This window comes from Hippichthys cyanospilos, chromosome 17 (genome assembly GCF_059441005.1).
Source record: "Hippichthys cyanospilos isolate Australia breed blue-spotted pipefish chromosome 17, RoL_Hcya_1.0, whole genome shotgun sequence".
Lineage (NCBI taxonomy): Eukaryota > Metazoa > Chordata > Actinopteri > Syngnathiformes > Syngnathidae > Hippichthys > Hippichthys cyanospilos.
The window spans coordinates 1,513,285-1,527,680 of record NC_142385.1 but is presented as its reverse complement, the minus strand read 5'-3'; the positions used below and the strand labels follow the sequence as shown (position 1 = coordinate 1,527,680).

At 39.6% G+C, this 14,396-nt stretch overlaps 1 long non-coding RNA gene across 1 annotated transcript; it reads right to left on the bottom strand.

Annotated features, from left to right (window-relative positions):
- Positions 1-442: 442 nt before the first annotated feature.
- On the bottom strand, positions 443-10,543 carry LOC148409196 (uncharacterized). The gene is made up of 4 exons (XR_015868378.1): positions 10,375-10,543; positions 10,136-10,294; positions 7,115-7,241; positions 443-1,603 (listed from the first exon to the last, which is right to left on the bottom strand). It is a non-coding gene; the product is annotated as an uncharacterized LOC148409196 (long non-coding RNA).
- Positions 10,544-14,396: the final 3,853 nt, after the last annotated feature.

Sequence of the window (14,396 nt, the reverse complement as noted above, 5' to 3'; positions counted from 1 at the left end):
TTCTTGATGATGTGTTTGATCTGGACTGCCTTCAATCTGTGTAAATATAACAAACGTAAAAATCTCGCATTGCCTTTAGAAATGTGTAAATCTTTCAAATATATGGACTGTAACACATACACCAGATTAAATTTCAAATTTTCATTCAAGCGTTTAACATGATCATGGAAACCTATTAATTCTTTGTCAAAGCCTGAGAAACACGAAATGTCATCCACCCCACCACAGAGATTTTAGTTTTCTTTGAAAGGGATATCTTGGTCTTGGATGCATAATTGAGGGGTTTAGTGGTTTCCTGGCTCAAGACAAAAGAAAAGTGAGTATTTTTTTCACATGCAAAATTGCCAGATATCTCCTTAGTAAACAGCATCTCTACAAAAACAAGTTTTGCGTTGTGTTAAATCTCATCATTTTTATTGAAAAAGAGCACCTTGGTCGAAGAAACCTGATCACCGATGATATTTGTTGTGCAAAATAATTAAGCGTCTTCACATCCGCGGCAGTCACAAAACTTCTGCTGGCCCAACACAATCAGAAGCATGGACCTAGGTAAAGGACAATTTTGACAGGGACTTTCTTAAAAACAGACGTGTCAAAAATCATTTTTATCATGGCCCACATTATATTTATAGTTCCTGTCAGTGGGCCAGTATGAATCTACGTCAAATAAATTTTAAGTGTGTTCGTCACACACTTTACTACACTGAAAAAACAAACTAGTGTGATTTACCTAAAAAAATCCTCTTAACAATTTGCATTTACTCTTTTCAAGAAAATTTAACTGTTGCAATATCAAGTGCAATTTGCTTGCCACTATCAAGTAAATATTAGTTCACCTCTATCTTAAGGTTTATGAAAATATTGAGTAAATATATTCTTGCGTTCAGGTAAGTAGAACCAATCATTTTGTTTAATAGTAGGTATATAATCTATTTGAAAATATTAATTAAATCTAATACTTAAACATTTACTGTTATCATATAAATAAGTACATTTTTACATTTTTTGTTAAAAAAAAAAAAAACTTATTCCAATATCAGATTTTATATATCAAAATCAGTCCAAATATCATTCAGCAAAAACAGTATGTAACAATTAATTTCAGTAATGCAGTCATTTTACAAATACAAAATTATTTACAAACATTTTTAACTTCATGAGCAGGACCAAACTCTTTCTGTGCTGTTTTCAAAGTGCTTTCAAATATTGTGCAACTCTAAACAAAAGAGAGAGAGTCTGTCTAACAGTGAGCAGGAAAATAAGTTAAGTAAATTGTCACCTGCAACATCCATCCACCCATTCACTTCACATCTACATTCAAGACAATTTCAGTATTAAATAACAGACTTTTGGGGACAGCTTAAGTTCATCAAGGTACAAAGGCAGTTTTTAAATATCTCAAAAGTGTAGCACAGCCCTGGATACGCAAGGTTGAGGGTATATACAAGTCCCATTAGCAGTACACACGCCTTTGCAACATTCCCGCATGTCGGCAATACTTCCTTGTCTTCAAGCAGAAGTGAAGCATCCACACAGCCTTTTCCTTCAGTCTCATTAACCACCATAATCTTGAGGATGTGCTGAGTGAGGTCACTGTGACTGCCTTCCTGCATAAAAAGCACAAAAATGACATTTCTATTGAGAATCGATCCTGAGAATGTTGCCCCATCACCCTAGTTAAAAAAATAATAATTTTGGTCGCGTCACGACAGCCAATCAGCTTCGGGACTGTTCATCGTCTACACAGAAGCTGGAATAACTCATGGCAGCCGGTTTGCAGTCACCCAGAGCTACCCGGCTTGTAGAATGGCAGAGGGGGGAACTTTCAATAGCTGCTATGTGCAGCATTTACTTTATTTTATTGACCTGTATTTACTGTGCCAAGACAGCGATAGTGTAGCATTGACAGCAAGACAGTGATAGTGTAGCATTGACAGCACAGTATCTGCCTTGATTGCGACGTTGAAACTTTTTCTTTTTTTTTTTGTCAGAAGAGTACAGCCGCAAAACGAGGGACACGCAACGCAAGAAAAGAACAATAAAGGGTGCTATAGGAGAAAACTACATCCAGAAAAGTGATTCTGGATCCAAAGTGAACACCAAGCACACTCCCCATCCTTGAATATTTGAACAAGCGAAATGTTGGCAGTTAACACACGGCAAATGAAAGCCTACTGAATGAAAGTAGAGACGAGATGTTTCACGTTCGGTGTAAACGTAGCATAAAACATTCAAAATAATATTGCCAGCAATAGCTAGTAATTTATCTCGGGGTGGCGGAGAAACACTCTTTGCTGGCTATAAATATTTCTAAATGGACTAACTGACAAGACCTACATTGTAACTTTTGAACTGCATGTTTCCTCACTGCGACACACAGAAAATATGTTGTGCTAGCATCTCAGCAGGTGCACCTGCGCCATGTTTCGCGTCAACGCGTTTGATTTTACACGATGCATTTGCGTCAACAGTTGTCCAAACTACACCCGACAGCCAAAGTATAACACATTTGCAGGTCAAAAGACAAAATACTCGGAATTACACTTACCTTTCTTTTAGCGTTTCCTGGGAAAAAGATGCTCAGGCTGGTGTATCGACTCTTCTAAATGTCTATATTTCTCTTAACACTACCGTGCATGCACGAATTCAAACGCAAGACACTGAGTAACATTTACTCCCGGGGAGTGTTTTGCTGCTGTTGCTGTTTTAACCTTAGCTGGAGAGACGAACAATATTTTTCTTTTTCTATTTTTCTATTTTTACCACTACCCGTCGGACCTGTGTTCGGTGTTTTTTTCTTCTTTTTCCTTCATTTTTGAGGACTGCTTCCATTCTTCGATAGCTAGTGATTCGCCGTTTCTCTGAACAGCTCCTAGCTCCGGTCGTCCTCGTGCAGCTCTGCTAGCGTAAGTATTTCGCTCGGCTGTACTAAGGTAAGCATGGCTCCGTGCACCTCCACCTCATCTGTCACTTGCACCACCTGCGTTATTCTCATGGAGAGGCTTTCTCTCCTAGAGGGCCGTGTCCATCAGCTAGAGCAGAGTAGCCTGATAATCGTAGATCAGACGGACACATCTGATAGTGATAATGTGGGCCGTAGCCCTCCCGCAATGCCGCTAGCGTCGGCTAGTGCGGGTCATAGCCTACCCGCTAGTCCGGCTAGCATCAGCCCTAAGAAGCCTGCTAGCCGCGGTGAGCCTGTTCGGACGCATAATCGTTTTAGCCCCCTCGTTAGGCAAACTCCATCTCAGTCTACTGGCTCCCGCACATTAGTTATAGGGGACTCCATCACCCGTAACATCAAGCTTATAAGGCCAGCCACCGTAATGTGTATCCCTGGGGCCAGAGCACCCGACATTGAAGCTAACCTTAGGGAGCTGACACGCAAGAGGCCTAGACACCAGTTTAGTGCAAACAACACTAGCTACTCGGACATAGTGATACATGTTGGCTCCAACGATACTAGAATGAGGCAGTCTGAGATTACAAAGAAGAACATAGCATAGGACATAGGAACATAGGAGAAAGATGAGTCGGCATCGAGTTATTGTCTCTGGCCCTCTGCCTGCGAGAGGCAATGAAGAGAGGTTTAGCAGATTATTCTCGCTTAACCGGTGGATGGCTAGTTTCTGTAGAGAGCAGGGTTTCCAGTTTGTAGATAATTGGCCCTCTTTCTGGGGCCGGCCCGACCGACTGAGGATGGATGGCCTTCACCCTAACTGGGAAGGCGCCATCACTCTTTCTAGAAACATAGATTACAATTTGAGCCTTCCATGACTTCCCACATTAGAGCATGTCGGGTCGCAGGCGAGTAGCGAGCCTGCTAGAACGGGTGTGGAGTCGTTAAGGCTAGAGTTAATCGGCACTAGGCTGGACTGCTACAACACACATAGCATATTTAGTCTAGGTCACTGCAATCCACACACTGTTTCAATACCTAATGCTGAATGCCCTAATGATAAGATTTCTGCTGAGGTGGTGTTGATTAAGGAAAATAGCCCTGCCTCTTCAATCAGTAAGACTAGTGACAAAGTACCTAGGCGGAATATTAATATCAATATGCGCGCTGTAGCCGTCAACAATCGAATTCCTTCTTTACTAACATTGCAACGAGGTTTTAATTACTCAAAATACAGAGCAAGCCCCAGCCATAAAAATCTTGTTGGTATTAGTACTACCAACACGAGGACTCAGAATAGTCCAGGAAATATTTCCCAGTTTAAATTCGGCTTCATAAATATTAGGTGACTCAGAAATCTTAACGTGCTTGGTCTCTGCAAAACCTGGCTAAAACCAAATGAATTCTTACGATTAAATGAGGCCTCACCCGCAAACTTTGTGGGCTCACATGTTGCCCTTCCTTGTAAAAAAAAAAAAGGGGGGGGTGACACCCTAATTTCAGAATCTGATTTTAGGCTTAGTACAAGCATGAGTCACACTTTCAAGACATTTGAGGCTCTCGTTATGCGATCAAGCTCCTCACCACCATTCTATGTGGTAGTTATTTACCGTCCTCCCGGTCCATACTCTGGATTCTTAGATGAATTCCCTGAACTTATGGCTGACTTAATAACTCACACAGATAATATATTAATTATGGGTGACTTCAATATTCATGTGAACTCCCCATTGGAGCCACTTACTGTAGCTTTCCAATCAATAATCAATGCATTTGGTTTTACACAAATAATAAAAGCAGCAACACACCGGAATGGTAATATCTTAGACTTAGTGCTAACCCATGGCCTAACTGCCTCAAACGTCACAATTCTGCCGCATACTAACAATATGTCTGATCACTATCTTATAACATTTGAAGTCCTAGCTCAGTGTGGTCTTATTGTCCACAACAAAGGCTTTAAGAGCCGTGATATTAATTCTTCAACCACTGCTGCACTTTCTGAATTACTGCCTTCCGCAACAGCTGCCTTTCCGTCTTTCACTGGTTCAGTCGATAAGCTCGCGAATGATTTTAATTTGGTTCTTTTAAATTCCCTAAACTTTATTGCGCCGCTGAAACTTAAAACTCGTCCGAAGCTGCACACTCCATGGTTTACGGAGGAAACGCGTACGTGTAAATTGTTAAGTAGACAACTTGAGCGTAAATGGCGGACAACTAAACTCGGGGTTTTCCGTCAGGCCTGGTGTGATAGCTTGCTGAAATATAAAGAGGCTCTTAGGTTAGCAAAAACAAATTACTCTTCCAAAATGATTAGTCTTAATAAAAACAACCCAAAATATTTATTTGAGACGGTAGCACAGCTAACACAACAGCAGCAGATTAATCATAGTTCCCTCCATTCAGCACACGATTTCATGCAATTCTTTACTCAGCGGATTCAGCTAACAAGGGACGAAATAAAAAAGGCAGCGCCACTTACCCCCTCGACTGTGATTGTTGTTGCTAGTTCGGACAATCAGGTTCAAGAAAGTCTGGTTACCCTGTCCCAGTTTGATTTAGTGTCCCTGGAGTGTGTTACATACCTGGTTAATGCAGCAAAGCCGACGTCCTGCATGCTCGACCCGCTTCCAGGCAAACTCGTTAAAGATTTATTCCTGGTCTTAGGGTCATCTGTCTTGAATATTATCAACCTGTCACTCTCCTCTGGCATTGTACCTGAAGCTTTTAAGACGGCTGTCATTCAACCATTACTTAAGAAACCTCACCTAGATCCTGAAGATCTCTTTAACTATAGGCCAGTGTCACACCATCCGTTTATTGCCAAAATTCTTGAAAAAGTTGTAACACAACAGCTTAGCGATTTTACGATAGACAACAATAGATTTGAACTCCTTCAGTCAGGTTTTAGGGCCAACCACTCAACTGAGACAGCCCTAGTAAAAGTGACGAATGATCTTCTCTTAGCCTTCGATTCCAACATCTCATCAATATTATTACTGCTTGATCTTAGTGCCGCATTTGACAGTATTGATCATCATATTCTTATAGAACGTCTTAGATCATGTGTTGGTATCTTGGGATCAGCACTTTCTTGGTTCAGATCTTACATCTTGGGAAGGACGCATAGTGTCACTTATGGCGATGCGATCTCTGAATCTTTCTCCGTCTCATGTGGTGTCCCGCAGGGGTCAGTATTTGGTCCCTTACTGTTCAACATCTACATGATTCCTCTCGGCGATATTATAGGTAATTATAGGTAATTACAGGTATTATAGGTTGCTATGCTGATGATACCCAACTCTATATGCCCTTAGAAATAACGGATCCGTGCAAGTGCAGTAAACTGGAGGCTTGTCTTGCCGAGATTAAACAATGGATGTCTTCCAATTTTCTGCTTCTCAACCCTAATAAAACTGAGATGTTATTTATTGGCCCTGCTCATCATCAGCACTTGCTTAAGAATACCACGCTGAACCTAGGAAACTATTATTTCCCAAAGTAGTTCTGCAAAAAATCTCGGCGTGATATTTGACTCAACTCTCTCCTTTCAAACACATATTAATAACATGACAAGAACGGCGTTTTTTCACCTCCACAATATAGCTAATATTCGCCCTATTCTTTCTCTTGGCGATGCAGAAACATTAATTCATGCATTTGTCACATCGCGCCTAGACTATTGTAACGTTTTGTTTTCTGGACTTCCCATGTCCTACACTAAAAGCCTGCAGTGTGTACAGAATGCAGCAGCGAGACTATTGACAAGGACGAGAAAGTTTGATCATATTACTCCGATTCCACCTGACCTGCATTGGCTTCCAATACACGTGAGGTGTGATTTTAAGGTGCTGTTAATTACTTATAAAATTTTACACGGTTTAGCTCCTTCCTATCTCGTCGACTTAGTATCACCATATGTTCCGTCCCGACAACTTCGATCACAAAATGCCAGTTTGCTATCGACCCCACGGGCTAAAAAGAAGTCTGCGGGATCAAGGGCATTTTCCATTCGCGCGCCAGTACTATGGAATGACCTACCTATGGAAGTTCGCGCAGCCACCTCAGTAGAAATCTTTAAATCCCGACTAAAAACACATATATATTCAAAAGCATTTAGTTAATTGAGCCTGTCTGCAGCTTTCTTCTTTTTTCCTTTTTCCTGCCCCCCTCATCCGGCTCAGAGAGGGGGCTAGCTAGATGGTGAGGGTTGACTTGCCCGCCTCCATTGGGTCCTGCGCTGGTCGACCATCACGGGTTAGGAGTTCGGCCGTCTGCGGTCCACCTGGCTGTAATGTGGGATGGTTCCTGCCCAGGGGCTTTGCCTGCTGTCAAGACATCACTGCAATATATAGCACAATATGTTTTCTGTAATTTATAGTTTCTGTGTCTGGTACATGCAGCATCCACTTCAACCTGTGGGCCTGGAAGGGGGCTCCTCCCACCTGTGGTCCCTTCTGGAGGTTTCTGATTTTCCCCAAATTGGGGTTTTTGAGTTTTTCCTTCCCCTTCTGGGAGCTTTGACAGGGGATGCTGTTGTGTACCTTATACTGAAAAGACGTCTCTGTACGACCTCTTTTCATCTGTGAAGCCCTTTGAGACTTCGGTGATTTAGGGCTATATAAATAAAATTTGATTGATTGATTGATACTTAATCTTTTCAGGTTATTGTCACATGAATATAAATCCCTTAAAAACAATAAAAAAAATCATGATTAGGATTTACTTATCTTCCAGAGTGCATTTATTACTTGAATAAAAGCTGTAAATATTTATTATTTATTTACTTGTGTTTTTGTAGTTGTCGTCCAGTTGTGATATTATGATGTAAGAATTCAAACAGACAATCTCAAATAATTTAAGATGCTCAAAATTCACTTTTTTTCAGTGTAGTTTTAAAGTCAGAGCCCAGCAAAAACTGTTCACTGTTTTGTTTTTTTTCCCCAAAATATCAACTTGGCAACGTGCAAGACTGAAGTAATCATGAAAACGTCATTGATGTGCCCAGTGATTTTGGACTCCTTATATTAAACAATATTGCAGCTACAGATTAATATTTAATTTATTAATGATTATTAAGAACAAAAATGTCCAAAATTAAACAATTGCTCTTTCATCCAAAAGCACTGTTCCAATATGATCATGTTAATGTCTTTGATGCGTTCGTTGACTTCATAATCACAAATTGTGGCGTTACTGTTTTTTTTTTGCTGACGGTCCCAGCCTCTGCTGCTCATAGAGATCAACTGTGTCTTTTCAGCGAAACAAACGGTTTAAATATTTTACAAATGTCTTTTTTTGACATTGTAGCTGGTAGTCCGTGTTATGAAGGAGGCATAAAGGCAACTTTGGTGTTTAGACAACGTTTTGGCTGAGAGGTATTGATCGCGAAAGTCCGAATCTGCCAATATCCTGCCAACTTTACTTAAGTACTTGCAAGTTGATATTTTAGCCAGAAATTTGAAGTCAGATCAGCAAATATAATGATGTGGGGGACCACATCTGGCTCCTGGGCCTTGAGTTGGACACTTACCTAGTATTGAAAACAGAGGCTGGCATAGGTTGTTCAAGAGGGAATTAAAATTAAAAAACAAAAAAACATGTTTTTCCTTCCATATTTTTAAAAGTTGAAGACAACTAGCAAGTTTAGAATTTTATCCAGAAACTTGGAAGTCAAATTAGCATTTTGCAAGCCACAAAAAAAGACATAGCGGGCTGAAGCAGGCCCCCGGGCCTTGAGTTTGACACCCATGCTTTAAAGGGAATTATGTTTTTCTATACATTACAGTATTAGCTTTGGAAATTAAAAAAAGAAAACATAATTGATTTGGTTATAAATGACATAGATAATTACAGAAGTTGCACCTTGGGTATTCAGTTTTTTTTTTTTTTTTTTTTTTTGTAGAAGCTTTTGTAGAGTATACACTGTGTGAATGGTTGTTTTTCTCTGTATGCCCTGCAATTGGCTGGCAACCAGTCCAAGATATACCCCACCTACTGCCAGAGACGGTGGCATAGAAACAAGTAAGTTAGCAACCCTAGTCAAAATAAGTGACTATAGAACATGGATGGATTGCCCAACCCCACCACCCATTAGCCAGGTATGACTACTGCATTTAGAGATGTGAACTCTTTACTGGAGTCAAGGGTTATTATAGCAATCTTAGTTATGTGTGTGTGAACAATGAGCTTGGTATGCACAGCCTCTTGGTTAGTTAACATTTTCCGAAGCATTATTTGAAAGCAGTATTGACTAAACAATCAGTCAATACATTTCAAGTTTGAAAGATTAGTTTCGGAGGCATAGAAGCCTTCTGAGAGCTGCACATGCCTTGCATTGTGAACATCTTAGAATCTTAGATAAAGTTTGCAGCCAAATAATTACATTCTGTCTGTATTATTTATTGTATTCTTCTGAAAATATGCATAAAGTCTGTACACAATGAATGAATGACATGATAATTGCTGAGTTTTCAGTCAGCTTTGATGTCGTTTTGGAAAAGAGCTCTTAATAAATACATAGATGACATGATATGAATCATCAGTAGGGATGTGTTTCATGATTGACCTGTAGACCTAATCCAATCAATGACTGTATAAACTGGGTAGTCATGATCTAACATGGTGGTGCTTGAAAGTATAACTGTCTCTCAAACTTTGCATCATGGTCCATTTCTATTAATAGGACATCATTGTCTTGTGTTTTATCTGTTAAGCCGCACACAGTGCCGTGGCATTCTGTTTCCTCAGTTTTTAGCTATCAGCTACACAAAACCTTTGTGCAGTTTCCCCTTCCGAGTGGTGACAGCACAATCCTGAAGCTGTATTTGTGAGTCACTTAGAGCCATGTTTGGTTTTTAAGCAGGGTTACATTTACTTGTCGTGCCAGACAATTCCTCCCTAAGATCTTTTAAACCCCTAAAACATAAACTGTGTCATTACTTGAAATGCAGTTTTGCCATATGCCCATAATAGTGGGTTAACATTTTCTAAATCTATGAAAATATATGGAAGGGCTGTAGCTTTAGCTCATGCCGACATGTCACAATCATGTTATTAATGGAAGAAACCAGATTGTTTGGATATCATATCCCCATGATAATTAAATCCAAATGTTTTGAAATGAAAGCTTATCCAGAACATGACTGCTGGCTGCATTGCAGATGAATTGATTCAGTGCACGTAAATAAATACACGGATAAGAGGGTTTGTACATGAATGAAAGCAAACACTAACCTTATTTTTCAGTAAACCCATAGAGGCTAGTTATCTTGCAATGAGAGCAGCTTGATGGAGTCAAGCAAGACAGAAAAAAGAGGTGTGTGCTCAGCCCCCTCCAGATGGATGATGTTGCCACCAAACAACAAATGGCATCAGATGCTTGAAAATCTCTGGCTTTGCCAGTGTGTACAAATGAAAGACATTGAGTTACAGACGAACACAGCACTCAGCAACGCTCTCATATTTCCACTTACCAACATGTGCTACTTGTCCAGCTGCTTTCTATAATAAACAATTGGATTGACTTATTTGAATTTGCCACACTACCGTATTCTCCATCGAAGCTCCGCTTACAGATGTTGATTTGTTTTGTATCCACTTTGCAGCATTGTAATTATCCAGAGAAGAAAAGTGAATTCTGCTGCAACCTCCTACAACCTTGCTCGACACAAATGCTAACTCAATGCATTTGCATTATGCAGGTCTGACTGTGACTTCCTTCTTTTTGCTTTCATTGTTTGTGGACAAAGAGAATGTCTGTTGAACAGAAAATACCAATGCCACTGTCATAAAATTCAATACAAAAATTACAATTTTTAAACTCAAGAAAAAAAAGGCCTCAGTGGACAAAATTTAGGTTCAGCAAGTATATTACAGTAAGTATTCCCTGGTAAGGAATCATATTTGCATTGTCCAGTCTTTCCTTATAGCAGTATGTAGCAGTATGTTAATGAAATACTGTACATGTATTACTGTATTACTATACAGATTGCAATATATTGGGCAATGTTTGTTAAAAAAAAAAAATCTGTCATGAACGATAACTAAATAAAAACTGAAGGAATTTTTAAAATGGACAAATTCTAAATATGATTTTTCTGAAGCTACATATCATTGACAACTATGAGCACATATTAAACATTATTTTTTAAAAAAAAGCATGTCTACATTTTTTTTCCAAGAATGCCAATGGCACTGACGTGGCAAGGAATATAGAGGAAACACTTTGCCACACATGCCTCTTGTTGCGCACCACTTCATGCTCTTCTTTTTCTTCAATTTTTGCTCTTCAACCGTAAATGAAACAGATCTGTAACATCACTTGCGTTGGTGAAAGAAATACGATAAAAAACATGGAGAAATCTACTGTTATAAGTGGTGGGCCATCAGAGCCAGCAAAGCCTTCTCTGTTGGCCTAACATAACCTGACATCATTATCATAACCATAATACACTATGATAATTATAATAGTTGCCTTAATTCATATATATATATATATATATATATATATATATATATATATATATATATATATATACAGTCGGCCCCCGGTTTACGAACACCCTCTTTTATGAACATTTCGACTTACAAGCGTGGACAAAGAAGTTTTTTGTCCCCCACTTACGCACAAACCTTCTGTCTTACGAACAATACGACATGCCGGCCATTGTGTTCGTACATTTATTTTAGCTTTGCTACGTCAACTAAATTATCATCACGGCAACGTGGAACGCTATTGCTCTTACAATGTCACAGTCACTGTCTCAGTCACGGTGTCAGTCATGGAGTCAGTCACGGAGATGCTATTGGCCGGCGTCACGTCAATCACAGAAATGCTGATATGCTATTGGCCGAACGCCTTTATCTAGCTTGATGGAACAGCTGGTCGGGACGGAAGGAAGGAGAGAAAATGAGTGAAAAACGGAAGGAAGGAATGTTGTGAAGACTTTGCAAACTTTATCTGTTAGACATGGCTTCTAAAATCGCAAGTGGCGGTAAAGGAAGTAGTAAGAGGATGATGACAATAGAAACCAAGCAGGAGATAATAAAAAAATACGAAGGAGGCGCACGCATAGTTAACCTTGCTCGTGAGTATGGCCGTAACCGCTCGGCAATCTTCTAAGGGCAAGACTTTCCTTGCCGGGGGACGGACCTCGATCGACAACAAAATTGAGAGGCTTCTTCTATTATGGATTAAAGAGAAGGAAACCGCCGTTTGAGAAAAGTTCCCGTTTAAGAAAATAACAATAAATTCTGCGGGTTGGTCTTTGCTCCCCTCCGCCTCCACCCAGCTCAAGTCACGTCACCCCAAAGGTAAATGTCATTTTCCCTTTGTATATGTTATTTAATTTAACTGTACAGTAGATAATGTTACTCATTTTAAACATGTGTATAAAGTCGTGATGTTTTTACCTAAGGTTTTTGCGTGCGTTGCACGCATTCACTAATTAACATAGGTTTGGATTGCCCGTCATACGAGCAGTTCAAGTTACGAGCGTAGCCGCTGAACAGATTAAGTACGTAACACGAGAGCCCTCTGCTGCCCTAACATAACATGGCATCATTATACATTGGGCGGCCGTGTTACGACCTTAATTCGTTCAGTGGCTAGGCTCCTAACTCGAATTCACAGTAAGAATTCACAAACCTATGTTAATAGGTGAATGCGTGCAACGCGTGCAAAAACCTGAGGTAAAGACATCACAACTTTATACACATATTAAAAATTAGTAACATAATCTACTGTACAGTTAAATTAAACAACATAAATATAGAAAGGAAAAATGACATTTACCTTTGGGGCGACGTGACTTGAGCTGGTGGTGGGTGGAGGTGGAAGGGAGCAGAGACGAACCCGCAGATTTGTTTTTTTCTTAAACGAGAACTTTTTTCAAACGAGAACTTTTTTTAACTGACTTTTTTTGTTTAAACGAGAACTTTTTAAAACGATAACTTATTTTTAAACGAGAACATGTTTATACATAGTAATTTTATATAGTAATATAGTAATTTCATTCTCTTAAATCGATATTAGAAGAAGCCTCTCCATTTTGTTGTTGACCAAGGTCCATCCCCTGGCAACCCTTACCCTAACCATTACCCTTGCTTTAATAGCTTCCTTGTTCTTGAGACTTGTACCGATGGTTGAGCGGTTACAGCCATACTCACTAGCAAGGTTAACTATGTGTGTGCCTCCTTTGTATTTTTTATTATCTCCTGCTTCGTTTTTATTGTCATCATCCTCTTACTTCTTCCTGTACCGCCACTTGCAATTTTAGAAGCCATGTCTAACAGATAAAAGTTTGCAAAGTCTTCACAACACACCGACCAGCTTGTGCCATCAAGCAAGATAGGGAGTTTGGCCAATAGCATATCGGCATTTCTGTGATTGACGTGATGCCAGCCAATAGCATATCGGCATCTCCGTGAGTGCCTTAATCGACCAATAGCATATCGGCATTTCCGTGACATTCGAGAAAAGTTATTTTTGTTGATGCAGCAAAGCGAAAAAAATAGTGTGGACACACTGACCGGCATGTTGGATGGTTCGTAAGACGAAAGCTTTTTGCCTAAGAGGGGGACAAAAAAACGCCGCAGTCCACGTCGTAAGATGAAAAATACGTAAAACAGGGGGTTCGTAAACCGGGGGCCCACTGTACAAATATAATAAACTATAACAATTATAATAATAAAAATTCATTTTTACTATATATATATATATATATATATATATATATATATATATATATATATATATATATATATATATATATATATATATATATATTTATTTTTTTTTGTTAATAAAATTATTCTCCATGTTCTGTTCTTTTTGTGTCATATTGTATCCATTTGGTTACGCTCCTTCTAGTGTTGTAGTTTTAAGTTGGATTTTTTAACCAATTAGAATTCAGCTAACTTGTAGCCAGGGTGTATGTAATCTGCCTTAGCCAGAAGCCAGGGCATTTGCATCAACACAGCGCAGCCTTCTGCGTAAGCGCAGATGAATCTGTGAGCGGCCCACGTAACTTAATGGACGGCTGTAATAGCCAACCGGCTCATAAGAGCACCATCTAGAGGTTGTTGAACGTGACATGAGTGGATGCTCACTGTGGGAAGGCGGTGCAATGCTCAACAAGCAAGATGTTGGCTTTGCCTGGTTGCTATAGAGGCATAAGTGTAGCTATTAGCTCACCTGTCCCAACTTGGTTATATTTCTGACTGAGCTACCAGGGCTGTGAGCTTACCCTGGCAAATAGTTCTGCTAGGAATGCCTTTTGTGTGCAAATTAAAGATTTCGTGTTTGGAGCTACAATGGATTTGCAAACTTCAAATGTTTAACCAAGGCTGCAACGAGACAACAAAGCATGGCTTGACACACACACTACGGTGCTTTTAACAACTTATGGGTACACATGAGTGGATATACGGTATTGTACATTTCAGTTCGAAGTAAAAGAGAGCTCCACAATGCGCTAAAGTGCTTTTTAAAAAC